Genomic DNA, 16,734 nt, shown 5'->3' on the forward strand with positions numbered 1-16,734 from the left:
CAGCTAGCGCCATTCGACGGCCAACACCGCGGTTCCTGGTGTGTCCGCTGTGCCGTGCGTGTGATCATTGCTTGTACAGCCCTCTCGCAGTGTCCGGAGCAAGTATGGTGGGTCTGACACACCAGTGTCAATGTGTTCTTTTTTCCATTTCCAGGAGTGTATAATCTATCGTATATAACCTTCTTTCATGATTCTTGAACCAAGTGTTTGCTATGATTAAGTTCTGCTCTGTGCAAAATTCTACCATGCGGCTTCCTCTTTCATTTCCTTCCCCCAATCCATATTCACCTACTACGTTTCCTTCTCTCCCTTTTCTTACTATCGAATTCCAGGTCACCCATGACTATTAAATTTTCGTTTCCCTTCACTATCTGAATAATTTCTTTTATCTCATCACACATTTCATCAATATCTTTGTCATCTGCGGAGCTAGTTGGCATACAAACTTGTACAACTGTGGTAGGCATTGGCTTCGTATCTATCTTGACCACAATAATGCGTTCACTATGCTGTTTGTAGTAGCTTACCCGCATTCCTATTTTCCTATTCATTATTAAAGCTAATCCTGTAACAACCTCTATTTGATTTTGTATTTATAACCCTGTATTCACCTGACCAGAAGTCTTGTTCCTCTTACCACAGAACTTCACTAATTCTCACTATATATAACTTTAACCTACCCATTTCCCTTTTTAAATTTTCTAACCTACCTGCCCAATTAAGGGATCTGACACTCCACGCTCCGATCCGTAGAACGCCAGTTTTCTCTCTCCTGATAACAACGTCCGCCTGAGTACTCCCCGCCCGGAGATCTGAATAAGGGACTATTTTACCTCTGGAATAATTTACCCAAGAAGACGCCATCATCATTTAACCATACAGCCCTTGGGAAAAATTACGGCTGTAGTTTCCCCTTGCTTTCAGCCGTTCGCAGTACCAGCACAGCAAGGCTGTTTTGGTTAGTGTTACATGGCCAGATCAGTCAATCATCCAGGCTGTTGCCCCTGCAACTACTGAAAAGGCTGCTGCCCCTCTTCAGGAAACACGTGTTTGTCTGACCTCTCACTAATTCTCACTATATATAACTTTAACCTACCCATTTCCCTTTTTAAATTTTGTTGCTTGGTATTATAATGCTCTAACATATATTTCAGAATTATTTTTTCAATTAACTTGCTAAAAATGGAAGTTAAGGCGTGTGGTCTGTAATTTTCTACTAGTTGTTTATCACCTTTTTTGTTGAGAGGTTTAACAATGGCTAATTTTAGTATGTCAGGGAACACTCCTTCTTTTAAAACACTATTTATTAGATGCACCAAAGGATTCGATAGATTGTTTTCATACTGCTTAAGTAAAAATGGAGAAATTTCATTCCAGCCAACGGATTTTGTGTTTTTACATTTATTGTGGTTGCACCTACACATACATTGTCTTGCCAATTTGCTGTGTCCATAGTAGTTTGCTATCTATGCATATACCTAGGAATTTACACTCACTGCAGATTTTCCCTACAATATTACTATCTTGAGAATCAATACAAGTTTGCAAACCACCGACATTGAAGGGGATTATATTTGTTTTTTGTAAGCTGACTTTTAGATTGTCATTTTCAAACTTTTCCTTTGCAATATCTATAAATTTTTTTACCTCTATGCCAAGATTAAGAATATCATTTCCCCAACAAAGGCCTGAAGTGTCATCTGCATGCATTGTAATGAAGGTACCATTTTTTAAAATCTTTGGGAAGTTATTGATGTAACATATAAAAAGGAAGGGACCAGTTATCGATCCCTGAGGCACACCAAATTTAATAATCCTGACCCTTGATGTATAACTTTTTAATGTTTCTCTATTATTGTGTGAGATTGAGGTACACTGTCTTCTGTTTTTTAAATATGATGTGATGAGGTGCAACAGTTTTCCACTTATGCCATCTCTGTCCAGTTTTGACAGAAGTACCTTATGATCAAACCTATTAAAAGCCTTTGATAGGTCTAGGAAAACTCCAGCTACTTGCATGCCTTCATCAATTTTGTCAAGAGCTTTCAGCATAAATTGAAGTGTTGCAGTCATAGTGCTACGACCAGTTCTGAAACCATGCTGAAAATCTCCCAGGATGTTGTGCTTATTATAATGCTCTAACATATATTTCAGAATTATTTTTTCAATTAACTTGCTAAAAATGGAAGTTAAGGCGTGTGGTCTGTAATTTTCTACTAGTTGTTTATCACCTTTTTTGTTGAGAGGTTTAACAATGGCTAATTTTAGTATGTCAGGGAACACTCCTTCTTTTAAAACACTATTTATTAGATGCACCAAAGGATACGATAGATTGTTTTCATACTGCTTAAGTAAAAATGGAGAAATTTCATTCCAGCCAACGGATTTTGTGTTTTTACATTCTCTGAAGAGCTGCAAAATATCCTCGATTTCAAGTTCATGGAGTTGATTAGCTTCAGAATTGTCCTCAACAAGACTTTCAACAGGTACTATATCTGTGGTACAAAAGTCAGATTCTATGATAGCTATGAACTAGTCATTAAAAATGTTACTGATCTCTTGAGGATTGGTGACACAATATTGTTATTAGATATCTGTATGTTGATATTACCTTTTAGTTTTGTTTTACTGAATCTTATTTCATTTACTATTGACCAGCAGGTCTTGGAGATACAATCTGAATTTTGTATTTTCGAGTTAATCTTTTCAGCCTTCAATCTTTTGACTTCCTCACGAAACTGGTACTTGTGTTGTTTGTATTTATCCCTATGCTCATTTTTTTGGTCTCTCTTTGTATCATATACATTTCTTCCATTTTTTTCTTTCAGTTCTTTGGTAGAATTATCAAATTCCACGGGCCTTGACTGTCTTGCCTTATTCTTATTAATATTTATCTTTCTGATGGGAATACTATTATTTAGATGATAAGATATTGTATCTAGAAAGGCATCCCATTTGTTATTCACTCCTTCAGCTTGAAATACTGGATGCCAAGATTCATGACCAAGGCTCTCTCTCAGTTGATAACAGAGAGATTTCTTTTGTATTCATAAATTTTCTTTGGTTTTATACAAGGATCTCCCTTTAGCACTAATAGTTGGCCTAGATGGTTAGAGATGTGAGTATTTACAACAGCAGCTGTGGCAATATTTTCACAATTAGTAATAACATGGTCTATAGAGCTTATACTAGTTGGAGTGATTCTAGTGGGCATGTCTCCCAACAGATCTTTTGCGCCATAAGAATAGATACAGTCTTTGAAGCATTTGCTTTCTTGGGAATCTTGTAACGTGTTGACATTAATATCCCCTAATAATATAACATTTATATGCTCTTGCCTGGACGTTAATAGGGAATTAAGAAAGAATTCAAAATTTCCATTTGGTGATCTGTACAATGCTAAAATAAAGTATACAACAGACAAGAATTTTAACTCAATTGCTACAACTTCACAGTGCAGATCAGTGGAATACTCTTTTACCCAAACGATATTTTCATAAGATTCTACTAAGTTATTTGTTCTCAGGTAGATAGCCACTCCTCCACCTTTATGGTTAGCACGACAGTAAAAATCAGTTAATGAATAATTTTTGATTTTAAACAGGTGTATGTTATCTGCAGATTTTTGGTGTTCACTGACAAGCTGTGTGTGGGGGTGTAATAGCTGAAAGATAGTGGTCGAAAACATCGATCTTATTACCTAATCCCTCTACATTATAATGAAGGAAAGAAATATTGCTTTCCTCAGGCACATTTTGTTCAAATGTGTGTGAAATCTTATGGGACTTAACTGCTAAGGTCATCAGTCCCTAAGCTTACACACTACTTAACCTAAATTATCCTAAGGACAAACACACACAGTCACACACCCATGCCCGAGGGAGGACTCGAACCTCCGCCGGGACCAGCCGCACAGTCCATGACTGCAGCGGCCTAGACCGCTCGGCTAATCCCGCCCGGCTCAGGCACATTTTGTGCATGATCACCCCCTCTTCTGCTTTTTAGTTTCCCTTATTATTTATAATGTTGCAAATATCAGTAATCATCTTAGTGGAAGTCTTGGAGCCTAACCTGTTTAAGTGAGTACCATCTTTCCCCAGACATTTGTTGCTTAAAAACTTATTTGGATCGATAAATATTGCTCCTATATTATTACAGATCTCACGAATATTACAATTTATCCTCTCTATATAAATATCACTCGTAGACCTCTGTAGATTATTCCACTGATTACAATTCTTGAAGACCTGTGTAAGTTTCTTGCTGATCGGATTAAGTTTCTAGTTTCACTGACAATTTCGTCCTCGGTGGTGCTGCATAGTGAATTTGTTCCTACATGAATGTAAACACCTTTGTAGATTCTTGTGGCTTCACATGAAGATCCCCAATGAATTCCGAATATTAAGTGATTATTTAATTGATGGATCTTGATACCAGGGCGATCGTCGAGTATCGATTTTAGCACATCAACATTTTTTAGTAGTGAGTCACCTATAATGAGAAAGTCTTCTTGATTTTCCTATTCAGTACTGTGATGACTAATTGGTTTTTTTCTCTATGTGATGTTGTTCCAGTGATATTTGTTTCTTGAATATGTGTTTTCACTTTGCACTTCTTCACAAACAGTGGATATTAAAGGTTCAGAAAAATGAGCATCGTCACTTCGTAAGTTTTCACTGTTTAGATTGCTTACAACACCTTTCCTGCTTTTGATAGAAGATTTTACAATTTCAATATGACCATCACAAACCGTGGCACTTAATGATTCAGTAAACTGCTTAATGATTCACTAAACTGGATATCATCACTTTGCAAGTTTTCACCGTTAAGTTTGCTAACCACACTGCTTCTGCCTTGGGAGGAGGTTTCACTTTCATCTTCTACACATACTGTGCAGTTAGAAGATACTGTAAACTGGGTGTAGTCTATTCGCTGGTTTTCACTGTAACGTTTGTTTACAAATCTGTTACCGCTATTGAAATGGTGTTTTTCATTTTCACATTTTTCATAATTACTTTTTTCATGTCTCATCGGCTCACTATTTACTTGTTTCAGCAGTGCTATTTCTGATTTTAGATTGTCAATTTAAGTTTTCAGAGATTTAATAACTCGTTCTTTTGTGTTCACTGATGTCGCTAATGTTGCGTTTTCCGTATGTAAACACTCGAAACATGACCATTGAAAATCGTTGCTGACGAATTTTAAACACGTTTTCGCACACTTTTCATGTAGCCAGTAATTGCACATACACACCTGATTCCTTTTATAACACGTTTTTGACATTTTTTACATGCTGTATATCGATACCGAGGACTATCACCAAAGTAATAAAGTAGGTGAATGTCATACGTCTTTAAGACAGTTGTATTGCCAGTAAATAAATTGGCAAACAGTTTATTCATAAACAAACAAAAAAGTAAAAAAAAGGGGCCGTCTAGACTGTTCTGAAATCCGAGTTTGGAGTAAATGTTAAAAGTCAAGGAATTTCACAAATTAAATTTAATAGTGATATTCTACATCTACATCTACATACATCCTCTGCAAGCCATCGTACAGTGCGTGGTTGAAGTTACCCTTTAACACAACTAGTCATTTCCTTTCCTGTTCCATTCGCAGAAAGAACGAGGGAAAAACGACTGTCTATATGCCTCTGTGTGAGCCCTAACTTCTCGTATCTTATCTTCATGGTGCCTAGGTGAAACAAATGTTGGCGTCTTTAGGATCATTCTGCAGTCAGCTTCAAATGCTGGATCTCTAAATTTTCTCAGTAGTGTTCTTCAAAATGAACATCTTTTTCCCTCCAGGGATTCCCACTTGAGCTCCCGGAACATCTCCATAACACTGGTAACAAATCTAGCCACTTGCATCTGAATTGCTTCGATGTCTTCTTTCAATCTGACCTGGTGTGGATCCCAAACACTTGAGTAATACTCAAGAGCAGTTGCACTAGCATCCTGTGTGTGTTCTCCTTTACAGATGAACCACACTTTCCTAAAATTCTCCCAGTATACCGAAGTTGACAATTCACCTTCCCTATCACAGTTCTCACATTCTCGTCCCATTTCATATCACTTTGCAGTGTTATGCCCAGATATTTAAATGATGTGTGTGTGTCAAGCAGGACCATACTAATGATGTATCTGAACATTACAAGTTTGTTTTTCCTACTCATCTGCATTCATTTATATTTTTCTGCATTAAGAGCCAGCTGCCATTAATATTATTGCAAATCCTGTTCAGATGTCAAATTTCTTAAATCAGTTCTTTGTAAATGCAACAAAATCAGATGTGGCAATGAAAACAATCAATTTTTGAAAATATAATCTAATTGGATAGATAAAATATCTATTCACCAAGCGACAGTAGAACACACACGTAAAAGAGGGTTATAATTAGGCAAGCTTTCGGAGCCAGTGGCTTCTTCTTCAGGAAAAGGGTTGAAGGGGAAGGGAGAGGAGTGAAGGAAAAGGACTGAAGAAGTCTAGGAAAAGGGGTAGATTTTGGAAAAGTCACACAGAACTGTGGGTCAGGTGAGACCAGATGGGATCAGAACGTATCTCCCTTTCCCTTCAACCCTTCTGCCCGAAGGAGGATCCACTGGCTCCGAAAGCTTGCTGATTATATACCTCTTTTATAAGTGTGTTCTGCTGCCGCTTGGTGACTGGTGACGAGATTTTTCATCTATCCAATTACATTGTAAAATCTGATGTAGATATGACAGTCCATCAGAACAACACAAATTTCGAGCACATAGGTAACAGACAAAATACTTTTAAAAAAATTCGATTGAATCACTCAGAAAGATGTGAATGTCACTATATGATCACTAAAAAATAAAATTTCAGCTGGATGTGTTGAATATCTCCCATAGCAATCAAGGTAGTATGTCATATTATTTCACACCCATTGACTGTTATCCTAAATCAGTCCTTTGAAAAAAAGAGTGCTTCCCAAATATCCTGAAGTATGCTGAGATAAAGCTGCAGTTTAAAAAGGGATCAGCAGAAAATATGGGAAACTATCGTCCTAAATCTCTCCTTCCTGTCTTTTCAAGAATAGCTCAAAAACTTGTAGCAAAACAACTTGAAAAGTTTCTTACAGAAAATGATGTTATTTCTAAAAGTCAGTTTGGTTTTCAAAGAGGAAAAAGCACAATAAATGCCATCAGAAAAATTTCAGAAAACATAAGCACCTCATTAGACACCAGTAAAAATGTTTCAGGCATATTCCATGATCTAACAAAAGCCTTCAATTCAGTGAACCACTCACTATTTCACAAACTTAAGAGCTACAGGATCAAGGATACCGCACTAAGTAGTTCAATTCTTATATGACAGAAAGGGAACAAAGAGTTAGCTTAACATGAAATTCAGTTAACTGCTACTCTGAATGGAAAACAATTTCCCAAGGGGTACTGCAGCTTTCAATACTGGGCCCATACTTATTCTTGTTGTACGTCAATGATTTGCCATCAAATATCAATGCTCATTAAGTCCTGTTTGCAGATGACACCTCAGTCCTGATAGAAAATGACGCTATTGAAAAGTTTCCAGAGTGTGACAAAATGTTCTAGGAAAACTTGAATCATGGTTCCATAAAAATGGACTAAAAATAAATGCCACAAAGACCCAGATAACGCAGTCTCTAAATCATCAGCAGTGGCCTCTCTAAAGATAACTCATAATAATCAGTTGATAATAGAAGAAAGCCATGTGAAATTCCTAGGCATAAACCGTGACAAAAGTCAAAACTGGAAAACACAGGTACACTTCTTGACAAATAAATTAAATATCCTAGCTTTCGCAACGTGTATTTTATCTGGTGCCACTCATATGAACACAAGAAAGAACATCTATCATAGTTATTTCAAATCAGTTATTCAGTACATGATAATTTTCTAAGGAAATTCTACAAGTAGCACAAGGCTATTAATTCTTCAGAAGAAAATCATTAGAAATGTGGGCTGTCCATAAAATGAGTCGCGGTGCCCATTATTTAAGCAATTAAACACCTAGCTGTGCTACCCTCTCTCTACCTTGTTTGTGTATGCTTCCACAAGCAACACTTCACTGTCCCCCACCTCTACCCTGCTGTCCCTCCCTCCTCCCTGCTCCAGCTTCCTCTTTACTCCCACCACCAAGACTGGTTCTCCCATCATGCACTACTGCTTGCTGGCTGAAAGCTTACTTGTTTGACAATGTTTTTCTGACAATGTTGACTGGAATACTCTCTTTCAAATTCTGAAGCTGGCAGAGGTAAAATACAGGGAGTGAAAAGCTATTTACAATTTGTACAGAAACCAGATGGCAGTTATGAGAGTCGAGGGACATGAAAGGGAAGTAGTGGTTCGGAAGGGAGTAAGACAGGGTTGTAGCCTCTCCCCAATGTTATTCAATCTGTATACTGAGCAGGCAGTGAAGGAAACAAAAGAAAAATTCGGAGTAGGTACTAAAATCCATTAGGAAGAAATAAAAACTTTGAGGTTCGTCAACGACATTGTAATTCTGTCAGAGACAGCAAAGGACTTGGAAGAGCAGTTGAACAGAATGGATTGTGTCTTGAAAGGAAGATATAAGATGAACATCAACAAAAGCAAAACGAGGATAATGGAATGTAGTCGAATTAACTCGGGTGATGCAGAGGGAATTAAATTAGGAAATGGGACACTTAAAGTAGTAAAGGCGTTTTGCTATTTGGGGAGCAAAATAATTGATGATGGTCGAAGTAGAGAGGATATAAAATGTAGACTGGCAATGGCAAGGAAAGCATTTCTGAAGATGAGAAATTTGTTAACATCGAGTATAGATTTAAGTGTCAGGAAGTCGTTTCTGAAAGTATTTGTATGGAGTGTAGCCATGTATGGAAGTGAAACATGGACGATAAATAGTTTAGACAAGAAGAGAGAGGAAACTTTTGAAATGTGGTGCTACAGAAGAATGCTGAAGATTAGATGGGTAGCTCACATAACTAATGAGGAGGTATTGAATAGGACTGGGGAGAAGAGAAGTTTGTGGCACAACTTGACCAGAAGAAGGGATTGCTTGGTAGGACATATTCTGAGGCATCAAGGGATCACCAATTTAGTATTGGAGGGCAGCGTGTAGGGTAAAAATCGTAGAGGGAGACCAAGAAATGAATACACTAAACAGTTTCAGAAGGATGTAGGTTGCAGTAGCTACTGGGAGATGAAGAAGCTTGCACAGGATAGTCACATGGAGAGCTGCATCAAACCAGTCTCAGGACTGAAGGCCACAACAACAACAACAACAACAACAACAACAACATCTGTGACTCATTATCTCCAGTATACGGTGAATAGCAAATAGCAATCTATCCTTTTCGTAACATTGTCATTAGTCTCTCTTGAAATAATTTAATAAGCACCATCCCTCTCAACTTGTGAAATATTTAGGTTTCAGATCCCCCCCCCCCCCCCAACAACAACAACCTGCATAGCACCGCACTACCACTACTGTATTGTGACATTTGAGGAGTGCTTAAACCAAATGTATTTCACTCATCTCCATTTGTACTTCCTCTGAGAAGTGAAACTATTGTTTCTAGAATGACAACATACTTCCAAGCAGCAGTAATTGCTCTTAATTTGAAAAAAGAAAATTACTCTCAGTCCTTCCATTATTCACTGACATTCTTAGCACATAAATTATAAATGGTGTTCTGGGTCACTCTGCTAACAGTCAAGAATTTATTTTCGTAAAACTGCTCGTTATCAATACTAATAAGATTTTAAATGCAGAAGTGAAGCAGGGAAGTGGGGGGAGTGAAGCAGAAACAGGAATAAGTTACTCAGCACAAATGTAACAAAAAAAAAAAATGTTCATTTATTGATCTTCTGGTTGTACTCTAGCACTCCCCACAATTTGTCATTGAAATACTAGGTCAGTCTTACATGAAGTGATATGCAACTCAAAATAATCTCTTAGGATTTCAGAAACTTTAATTTTCTAAAGGAACTATCACACTCCATTAGGTTCCAGGTGGTTTAATTGCAATGATGATATTTTTATCTTTCATACTATACGCAAACAAAGAAAACATATTATTGTTTTACTGATTCTACAGCAGTACAATCTAGTAACACACTCCCCAACACTTCACTGATTTTAAATTGTGCCACGTAACATTACTCTATGCTCATTAAATTTACAGACAGTTCACAAAAAATATATTTCTTTGAACTGTAACATTACTTACCTAGTATTATCTTACATATAACTAACAGATGATTTCCCTAATATAAATATAATTGTTTACTTTGTCATCACAATATGTGTAAACGATTCCTTTCTCACTTATTTAATACTGAAGTAACATAATCGGGGAAGTAACTCCATTAAATAAATCCAGAAGAGCAAAAAAATAAATAAAAAAAAATATAAAATAAAATTAAGAAAAATAAAAATATAACAAAATCAGGGAACTGACAATATACACAAATTAAGCAACAGATACCAGGCAAAATGTCAATATATGTCAGGGAATGTTTTTCTTGATAAATAACAGATTTGCAATTTAGATCATCTTTCTAATAATATGAACTCAACATATAGTCATTTTTGCATACAACATCAAGAGTATCTGAATTATTTATAAAAGACAATTGAAACTCCAGGTTGGAATATCAACAATATTAGGAAAGGGTCATTCTAGGATAGTCTCCTAATATTGTTTATAAGCAAACAATTCTTCACAAAAGTGATTATTGCTAACACAAAAATTCAAATGCCAGCAACATATAAAATGGCTTATTTCTTCTTCATTTTGGTCATCAAAAGCTTTTCTTTTGAAACATACTTTAAAAAAAAGTATTGCTAAGTATGCAGTATAGGTGATTGCTAAGTATACAGTATTCTCAAATCTTTTAGGCAGCTTTCTTGTAGTATTTGCTATCAATGCTTAGTAGCCTTCCTGCGAATGTTGGCAGACATCATCACATACGCCTTACTGAAAGTTTCATATAATAATCTCATATTTTACAAACTGATAAGCAAAATGAAAGGGGCTGTTACTATTTATGAGTTATTTCTTTCAGAATTTAGAAATGACTCAACATTTTTTTTTAAATGATAGAAGTGACCACAGCTTTAAAAATTTCCATCTATATTGTTCAAACAGCAGCAAAAGCACAGCTTTTTAAAGAGTTTTATTATTTCATTGTACTGTGTTTTAGTGGTTGTAATTTGTTTCACATCACAGTTCTTAAAATTAAAAGTTTTGAGGAGTTCTTGCAGTCATCCTTGCAGTTCTTTTTATAGGTCAAGAACACATCATACTTAAGAAAAATAATTATTTGTCAGGCAAACTTCCAAAATATCATTTGATGCAGGAGCAAATGTATTTTCCAAAATGCTAATTATCAGTACTTTACCATAAAGAAAGATAATTGCGTAACTGTTAAAGTGACATTTATATGACTGATGTTTGCAGTTGCAGATCAATATTGCAGAAAATGGCTTTCACACTATCATATACAATGAACATATGATACTTATGATCATGAAACAGTGCCATGCTCTTTTTTGTCATTGACTACTATTGTTTTGCTTAAGTGTGTGTGTGTGTGTGTGTGTGTGTGTGTGTGTAGGGGCCCACGCGAGTGCATTTCTGATTACAGATTGTGCATACTTTCGCCTTCCATGCTAATAAAATTTTCTTTTGAAACATAATGAGAACTGTTTGCAAAAAAATTGTTGAAATGAACCACAATGGCAGGACCAGCACTGTCTCCAAGAGTGGAAGTTGTATAGCCATACTCAGAAATGATAGTTGCCTATTTTCTATCAACTGCAGAAGTGCAAATGTGCCAATACACCCACCATTTATAATAACATAAGGAGTGACAGTTCCAAATGTAGCAATGTCTCTCCCAATAGCAGTAATTACGGGAAAGGCAATGTTATCATTGGTAGCATCACTGTTTCTCCTAACAGGGAGCCTTCAAACAAGAGTCCATTTCTGATGGTTGCAGCACCAGCATTAGGATTATCGCTAGAAACAACAGCAGTGACAGTCACACAGACAACAACTCAGGTAATGGTGTAAAGACAGCCAACAGAAATCTTGAATGCCCCAATGGCGATCGCTCAGGAAGTGACAATAAGCTGAGTGACACAAGGTCTAAATGTGATGGTGTTCAGAAAAGCTTGAGCCATAACAGTGATGGTATGTATATATTGAACTGGGGACCTAGAAGTTATGTAGAGGCTTTGTCCCCGCCATGGCCCTCAGTGGTACACAACCCCACAGCAGGCTACAGGAGTCCACTCACTCAACTCGGGTTATTGTGCAGATCGGTCCCCAGTGGAACCCCTCGCGCCCTCCCAGGAACATCTCATTTGAGATGAGTGTAACCTCAGTGGTTGCGTGGTAGAGTAATTATGGTGTACACGTATGTGGAGACAGTGTGTGTGCAGCAATCGCCTCTGGGAATGATGTAGGTGAAAGCGACAGAGACGGAAATGAAGGTGACAAGAAGTCTAATGACCATCAATACAATGATGTTATTGTCACCAAGAAGCTGAGGTCCCCAAGTGCAAGCCACAACAACACTGATAAGTGTGAAACTGGTGAATATGTGATGATCATAACAGTGAGAGCAATAGTGACAGAAACAAGGATAGGATTATCGAAGACATTACCAAAAGTGTCCAGAGGCTTGTTGGCTGTGGTTACAAAGATGACAGTGGGAATTACTATATGCCTGACAGTAGTGGTCCAACTGCTGAGAGTAGTAATAAAACAAGTTCCAATGTCACTGAAACTGACACCACTGATGGTAGAGGTTACATCAGTGGAACACTTACAAATATAAAAGGTTGTAATATTGGTACTTTGTGGAGCTCAGTGGCACCCTGCCAGTCCCAGTAACAGCAATAAAAATGACACTAACAATGATAGTAATGGTTCATGGTATTCTCACAAAATCAGTTCAGAAAATTATTTATCTGTTGAGGATAATTTCACAAAACACATGAAGCTGGAACCCACTGCCAATCTTGATTTTGAGAGGATACAACATGAAAGCTTTGAATGTAATTGCTTTGATTGTACTGATATTACTAGAGAATAAATGATTGAATATGCTGACATTTGGTACAATATGTTAGGAATTACCTTCATTTATTGAGAAGGAAATACCTTACTGAGAATCCCATTGGGAACTTTCACTAAAAAAATTCAGTCAACATGCACATATGCCTTGGTATAGTGTTTATACCAATACTCTCATTTTTTTATAGCACAAGCAAGCTATCTAATTTTTGTATGTTGATTTATGATTGTTGTCAGATCTAAATTTTTATTTCTTACTGTTAATATTAGTTTTATAAAGCAATTGATTTAGTAATGTCTATGTACAGTTTGTTCTTTCACACTGCAAGCAAGTTACATGAATGTGTTTGAAAGGAAACTATTATTGACTTAGTTCATGTCTTCATAGAGATACTTTCAACAATTTGTGTCTGATATGTGTTACACTGTCTATGTAAGAATGAAGTGTCTATGGTAAACAGCCCTTTATTTTAAAAATCCATTTATAATCATTTCACGTGGAATCTCCAACTATCTGAGGATCACCTGTTGAACAAAAAGAAGCACAGTCCGTACAGAAAGCAACTGCTAGTTGATAAGAAAATGGTGAGGGTCAACTAATTAATTGGCAGTGTTTGACAGTTGATTAACTGTCCAGGTGTAACTGTTTGCTTAACACTATCTGATGTGAAACACTCAGCACCAATTAGCTAACTTCAACAATTACCGAGTTTCTCAGTATTACAGATGAGAGAGAGAGAGAGAGAGAGAGAGAGAGAGAGAGAGAGAGAAGGAGGGATTCAAAGACTATCTGCAAGCTGCTTCTAGCATCCAGTTAGAACAAAACCTGCCCCCCCCCCCTTTACACACACACACACACACACATACTCACGCATTACGTATATAAACATTTATGCGACCACTTTTGTATAGTTCTTCTCCCAACAATTTGTCATTGATGTATTAGATCAGTGATAAGCAACTCTAAATCATTTTGTATGATCTGAACAACTGTAGTTTTCTAAAGGAACTGACACACTCCATTAGGTTTCAGGTGGATTCTTTTCAGGGTTGATATTTGTAGTTTTCACAATATACACAAACAAAGAAAACATATTACATTCTTATTGGTTCTACAGCAGCGTAATCTAGTATTGCATTCGCCAACATTTAACTGATTTTCAGTATCGCCACACAAATTTAGTCTGTATGTTGATTAAATTTACATATGGTATACAAAGAATATATTTCTTTGAGTTGTAACATTAATTACCTAACATTGCCTATAATTGCTTTAAAAACACACTTAACTAAAAGGTGACTTTGCTGATATAAATAATATCATGTATGTTGTCATCACAATATGTGTAACACAAATTCCTTTCTAAATAAGTAAGAAGTAAAGAGACATAACCCTGAAGTAATTCCATTCAAAACAAATATTACAATAAATTCAGAAAAAAACCATGCCACTGACAGCATACACAAATCAAGCAACAGGTAACAGGCAGCAATACATGTTGCGAAATATTTTTCTCCATGAATGGCAGATTTGCAAATTGTATCATCTTTCTAATAATACAAATTTCACATACAGTCAGTTTTGCATACTACATCAAGAGTATCTGAACCGTTTACAAACAAACATTTCTTGACAAAAGTAACTATTGCAGCACAAAAAGTCAAATGCCATGAAATGCGTTATTACTTCATTTTCGACATCTGAAGTTCTTCATTTCAAACATTACTTACTTTACAAAAAACCTGTCTCTCTATTGCTATGCAAAACAGCTTAAAATATCAATTTGCTTTAAGGAGCTTTCTTCGAACTACTATTTGCTATCAGTGCTTGGCAGTCATTCTGCTTATGCTGGCAGTCATAGGCTTTACTGAAAGTTAAATGTAACAGTCTCAGGTTTCACAAACTGATCAGCACAATGAAAACAGCTTTTAGTATTTATGAGTGATTTCTTTTTAATTTAGAAAAGACAACATTTTTAAAAATAATAAAAGTGAGCACAGCTTTAAGAATTTATACCTCTATTATTCAAACAATAGGAAAAGCACAACTTTTTAAAGAGTCTTACTACTTCATAGTAAATGAGTTTTGGTGGCTGTGATATGTTTCGCACCATGGATCTTATAATTAAAAGCTTTGTGGAGCTGTTACCCTAATTCTTACAGATATTTTTATAGGTGAACAACACATCAAATTTTAGGAGAAAGTTATGTGTCTGGCAAACTTTCAGTATATTATTTGATACAGGGGAAAACATATTTTCCAAAATGCTAATTATTGACACTTTACCATAAAGGATGTTAACTGGCTAAATCAATAAAGTGACATTCATGTGATCTGTATTCTCACTTGCAAAGCAATATTGCAGAAAATGGCTTGTCATGTTATCATATACAATGAATATATGATACCTATGGTAATGAAACAGATGCTTGCTATGCTCTTTTTTCAGTGATAAATTTCATTTTACTTATGTGAGTGTGTGTGGGGGAGGGGGGGGGGGGGCATGCAATTCTCTGATTACAGCTTCCTCACAGCGTAAAGAGCAGACTGTAAATTTGCTTTTAAAAAAATATTGATTTTTAAAACTCATTAACTGTTAGAAATACAAATTTAGAACTAATATCTACAATAAATCATTTTACAAAAATAAAATGATCTCACTTGTGCTGTCAAAAAAATTACTTGTATTGGTATAAACACTACACCAAGGCATAGGTGCATGATGACTGACCTTTTTTTTATTTTTTTTTAATGAAAGTTCCCAATGAGATCCTCAGTAAGGTATTTTCTCAATAAATGAAAGTAATTCCTAACATATTGTACCAACTGTCAGCGCATACAATCATTTATTCTCTAGTAATACAATCAAAGCAATTGCATTCAATGCTTTCATCTTGCATCCCCTCAAAATCAAGACTGGCGGTGAGTTCCAACTTCATGTGCTGATAAATTATTTTCTGAATTGATTTTGTGGGAATACCATGAACCATTACTATCATTGTTAGTGTCATTTTTATTGCTGTTATTGGGACTGACAGGGTGCCACTGAGCTCCACAAGGCACCATTATCACAACCATCTATACTTTTAACTGTTCCACTGGTGTAACCTCCACCATCAGTGGTGTCAGTTTCAGTGACATTGAAACTTGTTTTATTACTACTTTCAGCAGTTGGACCACTACTGTCAGGCATTCAGTAATTCCCACTGTCATCTTTGTGACCAAAACCAACAAGCCTCTGGACACTTTTGGTAATGTTTTTGATAAGCTGGTCTTTGTTTCTGTCACTATTGCTCTCACTGTTATGATCATCATCATATTCACCAGTTTCACACTTATCAGTGTCACTGTGGCTTCCACTGGGAGACCTCAGATTCTTGGTGACAACAACATCATTCTCTTGATTGTCAATAGATATCTTGTCACCTCCATTTCCATCTCTGTCACTTTAACCTACATCATAGCCAGAACTAGCACTTCTGGTTCTGTTACCGTCATTTTTTTATTCATCACTATTACTGTTGCTCTGGTGCAAGCTTTTATGATCACCATCGCATTTAGACTCTGTGTCACTTAGCTCACTGTCACTTCAGGAGTGATGACCATTGGGTCACTCAAGATTTCTGTTGGCTATTTTTACATTCCCACCACTACCTGAGTTG

Source organism: Schistocerca nitens, chromosome 2 (assembly GCF_023898315.1).
Source record: "Schistocerca nitens isolate TAMUIC-IGC-003100 chromosome 2, iqSchNite1.1, whole genome shotgun sequence".
NCBI classification, from domain to species: Eukaryota; Metazoa; Arthropoda; class Insecta; order Orthoptera; family Acrididae; genus Schistocerca; species Schistocerca nitens.